Source organism: Sciurus carolinensis (genome assembly GCF_902686445.1).
Source record: "Sciurus carolinensis chromosome 14 unlocalized genomic scaffold, mSciCar1.2 SUPER_4_x, whole genome shotgun sequence".
In the NCBI taxonomy this organism is placed as follows: domain Eukaryota; kingdom Metazoa; phylum Chordata; class Mammalia; order Rodentia; family Sciuridae; genus Sciurus; species Sciurus carolinensis.
Genome location: NW_025920103.1, coordinates 422,803 through 437,968, shown reverse-complemented (window position 1 = coordinate 437,968; position 15,166 = coordinate 422,803). Strand labels below are relative to the sequence as shown.

Below are 15,166 nucleotides of genomic sequence, written 5' to 3'. Positions count from 1 at the left end.
TTGCTAGTTTGGGGGCAAGTCATTCTTTGGATTTTCTTGTGCCATCCCTGAAACTTGAATTACTTGGCTCCTCTGGTGGGTATGTGCTGAAATACAGATAACTTGACCTCAGATAAGGAAAAGGTTATCCTGCTCTTCCTCTCAGGTTAGGAAGGGGAAGAGTGTGAAAAAGTAAAGAAAAACATGTCCATTTTAAAATAAGCCTCAGTGGCAGTGCAGAAAGGCTATATTGAAATCATTAGTTAGACCACTGTTACTTAATGATCTAAGCAGCCCAAATGACTTGAGCAGTCTGTGTGCCTGGTGTGACTTGAGTAATCTCTATGGCTTGAGTAGATTAAATGACCCAAAGTACACTTTTCTATATTTTCAATTAAAAGTTTTCCTATATTGTTTTTCATATGTAATTCTTCAGTCCATTTTGAATTGATTGTTGCATATGTTATAGAGAGGTAACTATTTTATATGGATTTGTATTTTTATGTGGATTATCAATTTTGATGTGGTCTTGTTTGGTGCTAAGGTGAGCCAACAAGGTCCTCACTTTAGGGACCTCACTTTAGGTTTACTGTGAAAGACAACCAATAATGACCCATATGTTCTTCCTGCCCCTTCCCACATGTACGGCAATGAACACCTTCATTTCCAGGATAGTTGGGTGATAATGATAGGACATAGGTGCTTGGACCTTCTCTTATTGGGGCATTTCATTTACACTAACTTCATAAAGTTTTCATAACTTTCTCTCTTTGCTAGCATAGGAGACAGATTTGAAAGGATGCACACTGTTTTCTGAGATTTCATTAGAACTCATTTGTAAAGCATTTACATATTCTGGGGAGTGGGGTGTGTGGTGGGAGTGTGGTGGAGGGTAGTTGTGACTGCCAGCCCAATTTATTTATTGTTTTTGGCTTATTTATTATTTCAAAAACACTTTAAGTCCATTTTAATAATATTCAATGTATATTGGTTAGTCTCTGCCATTCATGTTTATTTTTCTATAAAATGATCAATTTCATCTAAGTTTTCAAGCTTGTTAGCATAATGTTATTTATTGCATCCTAATTTTAAAAAATCTCAACTGTATTTGTGGTTCTCTATTCCTCTATTTCCTGTTAATGTTCATGCCTTTTCTGTCACCATTTAAAAGTCAATGTAGCTATTGGTCTGTTAATAGGTTTTGATTAAAATGACAGCTTTTAAAAATTCTCTCTCCTTCATCTTGGTTTTTAATTATAACTTCATATTTTCACTAATGGTACTTTTATGTTTTTTCTTTAATTTTTTTGCCATGTTGTGATGGTGCCCAGGACATCACACATGCTAGATAAGTGCATTACCACTGAGATACATCCCCAACCCTAGTACATTATATATATAGTTTTTTGGGTGGTGGGGATCGAACTCAGGGCCTTGTGCTTGCAAGGCAAGCACTCTACTGACTGAGCTACCTCCCCAGCTCCCCTAGTACATTATATTTGTCAGTATATTTCATAATTTTTGTGCTCTTATTTTTTTATTTTCATGCCTTTCTTCTGGGTTCACTTCCTTTTTAGAGTGAGCATGTACCAGTAATAAACTGTTTTTGTTGTTTATCTGAAAACATCTGTTACACTGTTTTGTCTTTACTGCTGAGGAGTATAGTACAGGTGGGAATAGAATCCCTGAAAAGGTGCATTTTCCTCCTTCTTGGAACAGCATCTCTTTATGTTCCTCAGGTTGACCTTGAACTCCTGGGTTCAAGTAATTGTCCTACCTCAGCTTCCCAAGTAGCTGGGCTTTCAGGCACCAGGTATAAGAAAGGCAATTTAAGAAACATTTCTTTATTGTGCATCCCACATTTAATAACCACATATTGTGTGGTTATTTGAAAAATGCTCATTCTCCTCCAGAATACCTTTTGCTTGTTTTGTTCTCTGTTGTATCCTCAGTCCTAGAACAATGCCAGACACACAGTTTCTAATTCATTATTATCATACAAAATCATTATCAATGGTTCAATGAACTTACGATGGTTTGGGTACATCTTTGCTTCACTTTCATCTTCTGCCATTTCCTCTCTTACCTAATTCAGTAAAATGCATTCTACTGCATATTAAATTCTAAAATTTAACAAAAATTCAATTCTCATTTCCTGGTTATTTCCAAAACCCAAAACACAATGTCTTTGTGAACATTGTCATTCATGATAGACTTGCGATGTCAAACAACAGGGGAAGGCCATGAAGAGACAGCTATGTGCATAAGTCACCTTATAAGAGAAACATCACTTATATAAAACCACTTACCTGACATGCTCTCCTGCAAGCCCAATTCTATCAAACATTTAGCTTTTCCTCTAATATTAGATTTAGTTATTTTAGATATAATAATTAATGGCTAATAATTGTAGCCATCAACAATCAGAGCTCACTATGTCTCATATAACTCCAAAAGTGGGTTGACGAGATAGCTTAGTTGGCAGAGTGCTTGCCTTGAAAGCACAAGGCCCTGGGTTCAATCCCCAGCACTGCAAAAAATAAAAAAAAAATAACTCCAAAAGTGCCAATAATTTTTTTTATTAAACACTTAATCTATCTGTGCATTTTTCCGATTAAACTCCAAATATTCTTTTGCTCCTTGGGTATACCAGAAGCTACCCTGGCCTGGAACTAGTTGTTGTAGGTTGTAATCATGTTCTTTGATATTTCCCAAATTAAACCTTCTTATTCTTTGTTATTTTCAAAATTAAACCTTCTTGCATAAAGATTCATTTCTATCCCCCACACCTTTACCATCTTTAAAGATAGCATTCTAAGAAAATTAAGTATACTTTACTCCCTGGCTAACCACTTCACCAAAAGCTAGTGATCGTCATTGGTACTGAAGCTTAGAAGATAAGGAAAACCACCAAGGTTAATGGGGAATGCTGACAAATGGTACTGGCTATATTTGAAATACGTATATTATGTAGAGACTTAGCAGTCCTGCAGTAGAACAAATTCATATGGATGCTTGTTATGGTGATTGCTTGTGCCAGTTTTTGTTCAAAACTATGTTTGTGCATTCACTGGATGGTCATGCTTTTGTCTTTGTGGTTTGGATATTTGGATACAATTTTTAAAAATCAACAGTGATCAACTCAGAAAAGTACATTCTTATTAGAAAAATGAGTTCTGAGATTCTATTGTTTATAAAATTTATATTGAAAATATAATCCCACAAAATGTTGATGTACTTTTGCCCTCCATATTGGTGAAACAATTGAGCACAAGAAATCAAAGCATTCAAGTTTGTTCAAAAAGGATCAGTGTAAAACATGAGACGTGTGAAAATACATGGTTTAGCAAGTATAACTGTAGTAATATGTTTAAAGATGTTTGAACCCAACCTGATAACTTTTTAAGATATATTTTGCTCTATTTTCATCTTTAAGTTTTTTATGCACTAACAAATGTGAACTAATAAGTGATGTACGTCGAATAAATGAGTAAACAAAAGGAAGATCAACAGAGTAGAAGAAAGAGAATAGAGGGAGAAGGAGAGAGAGAGGGAAAGCTGAAGGGCACTATATACCAAAATGGAGTAAATAAAATTCCATGCTTGTTTGATTTTATCCAAATGAACCCAACTAGTATGTATGACTGTAATTCTGTAAGTAAAAAAGAAAAAGCAATATATGGCAGTTTTATCGGAACTCCACAGATTATAAAACAATTCCAGTTTATATCAATGCCATCACACACTTCAAATAAAGTCAATTAATTCCTGAAAAAGGTTGTTTTTAATTTAATTTATGAAATCAAAACAGTCACTAGAATTTCATTTACTCAAAATTTAATCTGACATCACTGAATGCTAAGTTAATATTAGTTATCTTATTCTCTCAACTGAAACAAGCTTGCAACTATCAACGTCTACACACACACAGATGCATACACACAGATAGACACCCAACATAGACTGAATGAAACAGAATTATAAAATTTTAGTTCTGTAGCTCTTGGGGAAAAAAAAACAACAAAAATTTCTGCATGATATTATGTCCTTTTGCTCTTTGGAGCCATTATCAGTAGTGTTTAAATATGTCTGTCCTTTGAAGAACTATTTTATAAATCAACCTAAAGATCTTAGTGTGGCATTTAACATTTGAAAACAACATCCTATATTTTAGTTGAAATGTATTCAAAGTCAGAAATTTTAGTCAAATAATCAATTAAAGGGCAGCTAAAATATAATCCTTTAAGTTTTTAGCCCATTGAGATAATTAAGAACAAAGCTTGAAATATGAAAAAAAACTAATGGGATGACTTTTTCTTGCATAAATATTCATGAAAAAAGATACTGGAAGGGAGGGGCAGAAAGACAGTACCTGCAAACATTTAGGTCTTCAAATATTCTCCTATTCTCCAAGAGCAGACCCAGAGGGCACGACTGCAGCTTCCGCTTCAGGTCCCTAGGGGGCGCAGTCGGCGAAGGAAGTCTCTGGATCCCAGAAATTGCAGGCGGGCACGGCGAGTTTGAAAATAGAAGAACTCGAGGGGGCGGGCCGGGGTGGAGCCGCCTCTCTCCACCAATCCCAGCAGACGGCGGGCGCAGCATCGGCCCCAGGGGCCCCAGTCGCACCAGTGGTAGTTGCTGCAGGCTGTGCTTGGCCCATGGCCGCAGGGGTGTCTCCTTGAAGAGCCTGCGCGGGGTGGGCGCTCTTTGTTATCAGTGAGAGCGGCCCTCAGTCAGGAGAGTAGGGGGCATGCAGAGAGGTTGTCTCCATGGTCTCCCTCGGGCCTTCAAGGGCTGCAGACGCCGCTCTTCAGTTCCACCTTCCCCCTGCCGAGCTCATTCCAGCCCAGGGGCTGCCGCCCGCGGCCTACCCACCCGTGGGCCTGTGGTGCTCGGTTCTCTGTTTGGCTGCCCTGCGGTGCCTCCTGCACTGGCGGGTCCGGAGCAACCCAAGTGCAGACCCTCTGGGGCCCAGTTCAGCGCAGAAGACCCTCGGCCCAGCACACGGCGGTGGACGGCAAAGTTCAGATGGTGGGCGCTGCAGGACTCCAGCTGCATTAGTTCCGGTCGCTGCACAAGGTAGGGGTCGCTGGGGGATGGTGGGACTAGCCTGCTCCTGGGCCCAGGCGCGGGGGCGCCTCCTCAGTGGCCTAGGGTGGGCACAGCCCGGGTTGCCACCTGGGTGACCTAGGGTGGGCGCAGGCTGGGTGAGCTCCGGCTTGTGGGCCTGGACCCGGGGCCACAGCATCGCGAAATTGGCGAGCTGAGCTTCTGTGTCCCTGCCTTTCCCTCGGAGTCACCCAGTCGGAACTGCACTTTGCTAGGTCTTGGGGCCGTGAGTTGATGACGCGGTGTGCCTTTAAAATCCTCGAATGGAGGAGAGGGAAACTGAGCTAGCTAGAGTGCACCGTGCTACTGCTCTTTCTTCCTTAATCAAAGCCACGTGAAACCTTTAAAGCTGCGACCCCGCCCTCCACTCCTTGAAAGAATGTCAGAGACCAGTCCCATTACTCAGATTAAAGATGGGTTGATTAGTGTCTTGTTAACGAAGGATGAGTGACATCCGCTGTGGATTTCAAATGTCAAGTGCCAGTCAACCAACCCACCCTTTCAGTCCTCTACCCTAGGCCCCCTCTTCCATGTCCCCTAAAGCCTGGTTCCCCACCCCAGGTGGGTGTTGTGCAATCCCTGAAGCAAAACTTTCAGGGTCCACAGCTTTGCCCCTCTGTTGACTATTTAGAATACAGTGGTCTCTAAAATAGGGAAAGAGAATGCTGATTTCAAATGACCCTTTTTAAATGGAGGTGCCCTCTACTGTCATGTATATCTAACAAGTTCAAAGTATATTGCTTAAGAGAGTTTTAGAGATGAGTTCTGGTAGTAGTTATACAACAGTACAAATGCACTCACTATCAGCAAACTAAACACTTAAGATGGATAAATTGGTGATTTTTTAACAACAATAAAATTAAAAAATTATGTTGCTTAATAAAATTATGCTTGATAAAGTTTATGCAGTTTTAACTACATGTCAGAAACATTCTGAGCATTTTGCATTTTATTCAATTCACTTAATCCTCTCAACAATCTTATTAAATAACTAATAATTCTAATTTTACAGGTGAGAAAACTGCTTTATATTATAAAATTTGCCCAGGGTTGCCTTACTGTTCAGTAGGACACTAGGATTGAAGCCCAAGTTGTTTAGCTTCATAGCTCATGCTGTCAACCAATAATGTAACATATATACATTGCCCAACATTTATTCTATATTTATGTTTAGATAGAAGGTACTCTGGAAATCTGATGGCTAATGGTCTCAATTCCAGCTTTGTGACTATGGCACATTGTGACTCTCAGGAGAGTAATTTCTCTGATCTTCATAATTTCAGCTATAAACTAAGGAGATTTTATAAAGCTTATTGTTACATTGCCTTCTGATTATGAATGTTCTCAAGGTGTATGAGATTCTGAGTTTGCATAAGATTCAGTAGTCTCAAGTAACTTACAGAGTCTCATTCTTCAAATGCTATGTGAATAAGGATGGATAAATTAATCATTCTTAAACTTCATTAAGAAAAGTCATTTTCCAATTTTTTTGTACCACAGATTAAACACAGTGGTCCTTAACCACTGAGCCACACCCCAAGCCCTTTTATGTATTTTATGTTGACACAGGTCTCGCTGAGTTGCTTAGAGCCTCAGCAAGTCATTGAGGCTGTCTTTGTACTCAAGATTCTCCTGCCTTAGCCTCCTGATGTTTTACAGATATTAAATGTGGTATTGTAATGTCACAGTGCAGTGTGGTAATAGTTGTATAAACTTTCTAGTTTGAAATTTATAAGCTGTTGTTAGACTTCATTGGAGATAAGGTAACAAATATTGTTCCTTAAAATTTTTATAGGAAAAGAGAAGTTGTTTACATGGTATGGTGTGGAATGTAGTTTAATATAGTATTTCATATTAAGGAATTTTTTCTGTGTGTAAGGTATCATGCTTGGAGTACAGAGGTGGCAGAGAACCTGCCCAAGTGGACTTTGCATTTCAGTTGGAAAGCAGTCAATATCCAAACAATTGAGTGGATAAAAATCAATAGGGATTGATACCTGCTGGGAAAGACACAGCATTCTGTGATAGAGAATCACTGATGGGGTCAACTTTTTGATAGGGTGGCTTGGGGAGGCCTCTCAGAGAAGGTGACATTTTAAGTAAAAACTGGTAGAGAAATAAAGTAAGTCAGTGCTGAGTGGAAAAAGGGCAGAGGTGAAGGTGGGAGAATTAGTGGCATTCCCAGCAAGTGTGGAAAGCCAAATCATAACCACATGATTTGACCTGCATTCTAATCCCTGGAACTGGTGACTGTGACTTTCAGTGGAAAAGAGACTACAGATATGACCCAGTTAAGATTTTTGATTTGGGAAAATTATCTGGATTATCTGGGTGGAATCCAAATGCAGTCTCAAGTGCTTTTATAGAGGAGCCAGAGTGAGCTCTGACTATGGAAGAGAATATGACCGCATGGTAGAAACAATTAGGAAAAATGTTGCATATACCCTTGGTTTTGAAGATGGAGGGAGAAGGCCACAAGCCAGGGAATGCAGGGAGTACAGCTCTGTTAACACCTTGACTATATGGTAATACTTTGGACTCCTGGCCTCTAGTACTTCAGGAGAATTTATTTCTGTACTTTTCTGACTGTAATGGCACACACTTGTAATCCCAGATCTTGGGAGACTGAGGTAGGATTATTCTAAGTTCAAGGTCAGCCTGGACAAATTATCAATGCCCCAACTCAACAAAAATAGAAAAAGGCTGGGAGTGTAATGCTATGATTTAGATGTGATGTGTCTACCAAAAGCTCATGTGTGTAACACTTCAAGAAGGTTTAGAGAAGAAATGATTGTGTTACAAGAGCCTTAACCCAAGCAGTGAATTAATCCCCTGACAGGATTAACTACATGGTAACTGAAGGTGGGTAGGATAGGGCTAGAAGAGGTGGGTCACGGGGAGGCATGCTTTGGAGTATATATTTGGTGAACTAAACTTAGTCTCTCTCTGCTTCCTGGTCATCATGTGAGCTGCTTCCCTCTTCTACACTCTTCTGCCATGATGTTCAGCCTCACTTCAAACCCAAGGAATGGAGCTGGCTGTCTGTGGACTGAGACCTCTGAAACCGTGAGCCCTCAAATGAATTTTCCTCCACTACAGTTATTTCTGTGAGGTCTTTTTGTCACATTAGCAAAAAAAAAGTTCACTAAAACTAATGTACCTTGGTGGTGAAGAGCTTGTGCTAAGTCCTGGGTTCAGTACATACTACCTTCAAGAAAAAAAAAAAGGACTGTCATTTTATGGCATAAATTTCTGGTAATTTGTTATAGCAGCAGTAGAAAACAACTATGGATTTTGGTACATGGAAGTGTGGTGCTTCTATAACAGCTAAAATGTGTTAAGTGGCTTTGCAAATGGTCAAAAGGAAGAGGTGTGAATAATTTTTGAGGGACATGACTGAAAAAATCCTTGGATGCTTTGAAGAGACTGGGTAAAAATACACATGTTAAAGCTCTGCTGGTGTGCTCAGAAGGAAGGAGAACTTGTTACTGGAAACTGGGATAAAATTTCCTTATTATTAAGTGGCAGAAAGTTTAGTTGAATTGTGTCCTACAAGTTTTATGAAAATCAAAACTTATGAATATGAACTTGGATATTGAGCTGAGATTTCCAAGTGAAGTATTGAAGGTATTGGGTGAATTATTTCTTCCCCTTGTTGTAAAGTAAGAAGTTCTGCCTCTGAACTGCAGGTTCAGCCTCACTCCTAAGAGTCCTGTAGTGCCCTTTCTGGCAGACTGTGCCTATGGACCATATTTTGAGTAGTAAGCTTTTAGAGATGTTTATTGATGAGTGTCAGGATCATGTCACACACAAGAGTTCGAATTTGCTCATCAGACTTCTAAATGATTGCCACTGGCAATGGCTTCACTGATCTAAATACAGGTATCTGAGACTGTGCATACTCATTATTTTATGAATGATTCAGAAGCCTTCTGTATTGGATTGAATGATGTCCCTCCAAATTTTACAACTACCTGCAATCTGTGACTGTGACTTCACTTGGATCTAGGGTCATTGGAAATGGAACACATTAGAATGAAGTCATTTGATTAGGATAGGCTCTAACCCAGTGACTGCTTTCCTTACACGTGATGGGGATTTGGATGCAGGAACATGTAGGGTGAGGGTTATGTGTAGATGGAAGTAGAGACTGAAGTGATGCTGCCATAAGCCAATGACCACCAAACATTGTCGGCACCCACCTGAAAACAGGACACCAGCATGGAAAGTCCATCCCTCTGAGTCTCTCAGAAGACTTGATTGAGGCACCTTTATCAAGGCCTTCTGCCTTTCTGAGCTGTGGGACTGAATACCTTGTTTTAAGCCCCCTCCTTTTTGGTATTTTGTTACAGCAGCCCCATGGAATTGATACATGTCTTGATAAATAAGGGTTAAATAATGATTCTAACAAATTGATTTTTAAAAGTCCAGCAGAAAATACTACTTTTCCACATAGCCAGCATATACTATGACTGTTTTCCAAATTTGGAGTTTTCTGAGCTGAGTTATGTACCATAGCTCCTTGGGTAATTCTTTTGTTTTTTTCTTTCTTTTTTGTACAGGGGATTTAACCAGGGGGTCCTTAACCACTGAGCCATATCCACAGCTCTTTTTATATTTTATTTAGAGACAGCATATTGCTGAGTTGCTTAGGGTCTTGCTAAATTGTTGAGGGTGGCTTTGAGATCATGGTCCACTAGGATTGTTTCGAATTGTTTTTGTTATATATGTGTATGTGTGTGTGTGTGTGTGTATATACACACACACACATATACATATATTTACATGTTTACATACTGTAAGATGCATCATTTTAAGTATGTAAATTAGTAAGTTAATGTAGTCTAATTCCCACCCCATATTGGGGATTGAACCCAGAGGCACTCTAACACTGAGATGCATCCCCAGTACCATTTTTATTTTGAGATGGGGTCTCACTAAGTTTCCCAAACTGAACTTGACCTTGTGATCCTCCTGCCTTAGTCTCCCAAGTAGCTGGAACTACAGATGGTGCCCAGCATAATCTACTTTCTGTCTCTATGAATTTTACTGTTCTAGATATTTCTTATGAATGACATCACATGACATATGTTCTTTTGTGTCTGGCTTATTTTATAATTTCATTATTTTATAACATTTTCAATACTTACACATATTATAGCATGTATTAAAGCTTCATTTCTGATTAATATTCAATTGTATGTGCATCCCTCATTTCATATCTATGCTTATCTGTTCACGGACACTTGGTTTCCCAACTTTTGCTATTATGAATAATGCTGTTTATCCCCTGTCTTCAGTTTCTTTGGGCATGCACCCAGGAGTGACACTACTTGGTCATATGCAAATGCTGTGTTTGCTTCATGAGGAACTACCAAACTCTTTTCCTTAGTGATTGCACCATAATATGTTCCTACCTCAAAAGTACCTGGGTTCTACTTTTTCCACATCTCTGACAATACTTAGTTTCCTTTTATTTAGTGTAGCCATTCTAGCAAATGTTAAGTGGTAGTACAACACTTAAGGAAATGAGAGGACACAGTCCACAAACATCATGAATGAAAGAGATAATCACTATCTGAATACATCTATAACAAGCAGAGAAACTGAATGAGCAATTAAAATATTTTCTCACACCAAAGAGTGCAGGCCCATATAGTTTTATTGGTGAATTTTTATCAAATATTCAAAGAAGAATCTTAATACTTGGCAAATTCTTCTAGGAAGTAGGATGGGCATTGAATACTACCCAACTAATTCTAAGAGCAAATACAGACAAATCATCACAAGAAAGGAAAACTACAAACCAATATCCTTCACAAAAACAGGCACAAAAATCCTCAAACAATATTAGCACATCAAATCCATGAACATATATTTTTAAAAGTTATATGTGATGATTCAGCAGGGATAACCCCAGCAATACAAGTTTGTGTAACAGCTGAAAATCAATTACTGTAATATAGCATTTTGACAGAATAAAGGATAAACCATATGAAAATCTCAATAGGTATGTAAAAGGCATTACTGAGGCTGGCTTGGAACTTGCAATCCTGCCTCAGCCTCCCCAGCTACTGAGATTACAGGTGTGCACCACTGTGCCAACTTTAACTTACATTTAAAGTGTTGTTTTCTTCTGTTGGTCAGACCATCAGTAAGCTGCCCTGCCTTCTTCAGGTGTCTCTACCTGCAGTAACTCTCTGATCTCCCCTAATGGTTTTGCATTTTTTCTCTATGATTTGTGCAACTGAGTTCAATCAGAATCTAGAAGGATAAGAGTGAGGGTTTAAAGAAGTGTGGTTTCTGTTCCTTGTTAGCATTCGCATTTCCCTTGGTTACTACTGAATTTGTAGCTTTCTTTGAAAGGGTGATTATTGGGAGGTCACTGCTATTATGATATAATTATCAATCATTGTTTAATCGGATAATAAAACCATATTTTTTCTTTATTGATTATTAAATCACATCCCATTAAATTTTTTTCTCAATTTTTTGTTGAATTATAATTTACATATAATAAAATGGACAAATTTTAACTATAAACTTTTGTGATTTTTAGTCTACTGCACTTAAAATGTAAAACATTACAATAATCTCAGAAAATTCCTCAAGTCCCTTTTAAATTAGGCCCTCTCCCCCATCAGGCACACACTGATCCAATAGACAGCTATTCCAGTGGGTTAGTTCCTTCCATTTGAAACATCATACAAATGGAATCCTACTTATTCTTTAATTTCTGACTGTAATATATTATGTCAGCCTATATCTTCACCTCTATTTAAGCATCTTCACTACACTTTCTTAATGTTTAGGAGGGGCCAGAACCCAGTCCTTGTGTCTGTACTTTTCCCTAACTCTAGGCACTTGCTGCTTTCCATTCCTGTAACACAAATACCTAAGAGGGTGGAGGATATCAGTGTGAGTACTTTGAATGTTACAGCAGTTTGTATATTATTCCATATATGTGGATTTTCCACTGTAGCATCATGGTACTTGAGGCTTGTGAAGTGTAACAAACTACAGATTTGTCATACACACACACAAAAGCAATTTTCCCTCCTTGGATACTTACCAAGTAACTCCTGTGAGTCATAGGCTATTCTAAGCAGCTTGTCAACTCTGAACCCTGGATGTGGGAGAATATTTAGGTAGAATTCACTAGACATTGATGTTTTGAGGTACTTCCCCTAAGATTAAATTCTCCACAGAAGATCCTATTGGTCTCCTTCCTCAAGGATGGTGGTAGCCTGATGGCTAGTGATCAGATGTCATCTTGGGGCACACCTACCTGATGTTCAGTAGCATCCTTGCCACAGCTAGCTCAGTCCTCCCTCTTCAGAGAGTGGGCTTGGGGTTGTGCATGGGGGAAGCAATCCCCACAGAGATCATTAACCTCCTTTTAGGCAGTTTCCTTTTTTGGCCCTCTTCACTCCTTTCTGGGTTAGCTCTACCATGCTTTGCATTCCCTAAGTGAGATTTCACATGTCGAATCACATCCGCTGTTGGTTTCCCTCCCTGCCAACATCAGGCTCACTGTGACTGTAATTGTAACACATTTCTCACTGCTGGGATATTTTTTAGCTGTCATTTTGTGTTTTCTTGTACTTCTTTTACCTTTGAAAGAAAGCTCTTTCAAAAAATATCAGTCCATATACTTCATTAAAAAGTTTCCTTCTGTTAATTCTGAAGCAGGTTCAGAAATACTGGATATATACATTTACTGTTAATCAGTGTCATTTTGACTCTGTGTTCTTAATGTCCTGTCAGCAAATTATCCTCCCTCATTCCAGGATAGTTGGCTGTTGACTGAAAGGATGACAATGCTAATCTGTGACGTACCTCGGATGCTATGCTAAGAGATTTGCATTTTATTCCTTGAAGTGTGGAATTGACTGAGTCCGCATGGCTTCATGTCAGTCAGCTCAGCTTCTCAGTTCAAAAATTCTTTAGAACAAAGGTTTAAGACATTCATTGCCCACCAGAAAGCCATGTCCTAGAGGAAGGGCAAAGGTCCTAAGGGAAGGTTCTTTCATAGTTGGGTAATGTTTTGAAGAACAGAGAGGGCAAAAGAGAGAGAGACTCCCACCCCCATCAAAAGCACATGGGTAGTACAATATGATTTTGTGGTTGTGATGCAAGAGGCAGGAGGATCAGCTTGAGATCTTTTTGATTTTTTGTTGTTGTTGTTTTTTTTCCTGTTCTTGTCTGTCTCCCAAATTGGTAACCTCTGCCACTGCCCAGTCACTAACTGCCTTGGCTCAGCTCACAAGAAATGGCTTCTTGTTTTGTTGTTTGTTGAGTGTTCCCTACCACCATTATGCAGACAGGAGAACTCAAGGGAGAGGTTTCCGAGTATGTCATCTCATATTATTTAAGATAATCATACAGGGCTGATCTGAAGGACTCAGGTGCTATGCCAGTGGGGGATGGAGAAGAGGTAGGCAGAAATCCTGAGTGCACATCAAGGTGGCAATTCATATGCTTGGTCAGCCCAGTCTTTCTCTAGGAGATGCAAAACTCAGAAGACCGATGGTCATTGACATTATAGAAAGAAAATTCAAGTACCTTAGAGAAGAAAAGACCTTAAATATATATGGAATGGTATTCCTTAAAACAACAGCTAGTTTCTGTGGAATATTGGTAAACTTCCTTTTCAGATACTGCTTCAAGGTTAAATATGCTTTGAAGACATACACATCATTGACTGCACTTTCATTTTTATGCACTGTAGTTGCTTACAAGTTCCTGGTAACTGATGCTTTGTATTCAGGTAGTATAAGCATAAACAAGGAAAATTGCATTCTGAAAAGTTCAGTGGTCGGCATAGCATGTGGTATTTTATATCCCATGTGGTATTTTATATCCCAGTGCATCGTCTTTTTCTAAAATGGATTTCTGGCACACAAATCTTACACTGTTCCACTGCTACTGAAAGGAAGAGTTTTAGTACATTGATTACTGCTTTTTCAATCAGAAATGAAAGTAATGGCAGTTCCCTTGGTCTTTCAAACAGCATTTGTAATACCTAACTGGTGTATAGCACTATGGAACACTTGAGAAAACTATACAAGAAAATTAAGTGTATGCTAATTCGGCAGAGTGAATTTTTTAATGCATTGCTGAAAGAGTGAAAAGTAACTATTTCTCTCCCTTTTGCCTAGTACATAGCAGATATTCAGTATTTAGTGATTCAATAAGTGTAAATGTAAAATTTAAAAAAGATAATCACACAGCAACAAGAAAAAATATTGTAAATATTTTTGCCCCAAATAATGGAGCATCTACATACATCTCCCTAGAAATGGCATTTTATATCCCAGGTCAGTGGTATTTACTATTCATGAGTTAGGTCCTATGGAGTAGAAATAATTGAGAATATTCTCTTACTTGTATTTACCAAAAAGTTAGAAAATTATGAATCCTTCATGTTGTTTAGGTTTTACCAATTCCTCCAAATATTTAAGACATAGGAACACACACACATGCACAGTTTAAAACAATTATTTGAATGTGTGTATGGAATTTTAGTGGGAAAATGAAACCTCTATTAGGCCCTTGTTTCACTGCCTGGAATATCAAAAGAGGAATATCAAAACCTCTTGCAGGAGGTTTAGATTAGACCAGCAGAATGCATGCTGGCTTTGGTTTAGTGCTCAGCAGAAATTGAAAGACTTGCCTGCCTGACTCACAGCAGGGCCACAACTGATTTGTCTTTAGACCCCTGGCACTTGGTATAATGTAGAGTGTGAAATAGGTTCTCAGTAAAGAATTGTAGAATGAATGACTAAATGAGGCAGTTGTCGCCATCACAGCCATTCATATCTAAGTGAGATATGGTATGAATGAGATTAATAAGATTTATTGAATACATTTCACACCTCACCAACTCAATGCTTAAAGATCCCAATAGATAAATGAAGACTGCCCGTTCTTGGGTGATGAACAACAGCTGAAGACTGGCCCCAGTGTGGAGTTAAAGAGTGCAGTCAGGAGGGCACATGCCTTACCTACTGGGCAGTTGCTAACATACAGGAATTAATTCTGACTCTGAACAGGACACAGCTGGAATGGAGCCCTA

The 15,166-nt window shown here is 38.8% G+C and overlaps 1 pseudogene; it reads left to right on the top strand.

Moving 5' to 3' along the window:
• Positions 1-4,748: 4,748 nt before the first annotated feature.
• On the top strand, positions 4,749-14,167 carry LOC124973072 (complex I assembly factor TMEM126B, mitochondrial-like; annotated as a pseudogene).
• Positions 14,168-15,166: the final 999 nt, after the last annotated feature.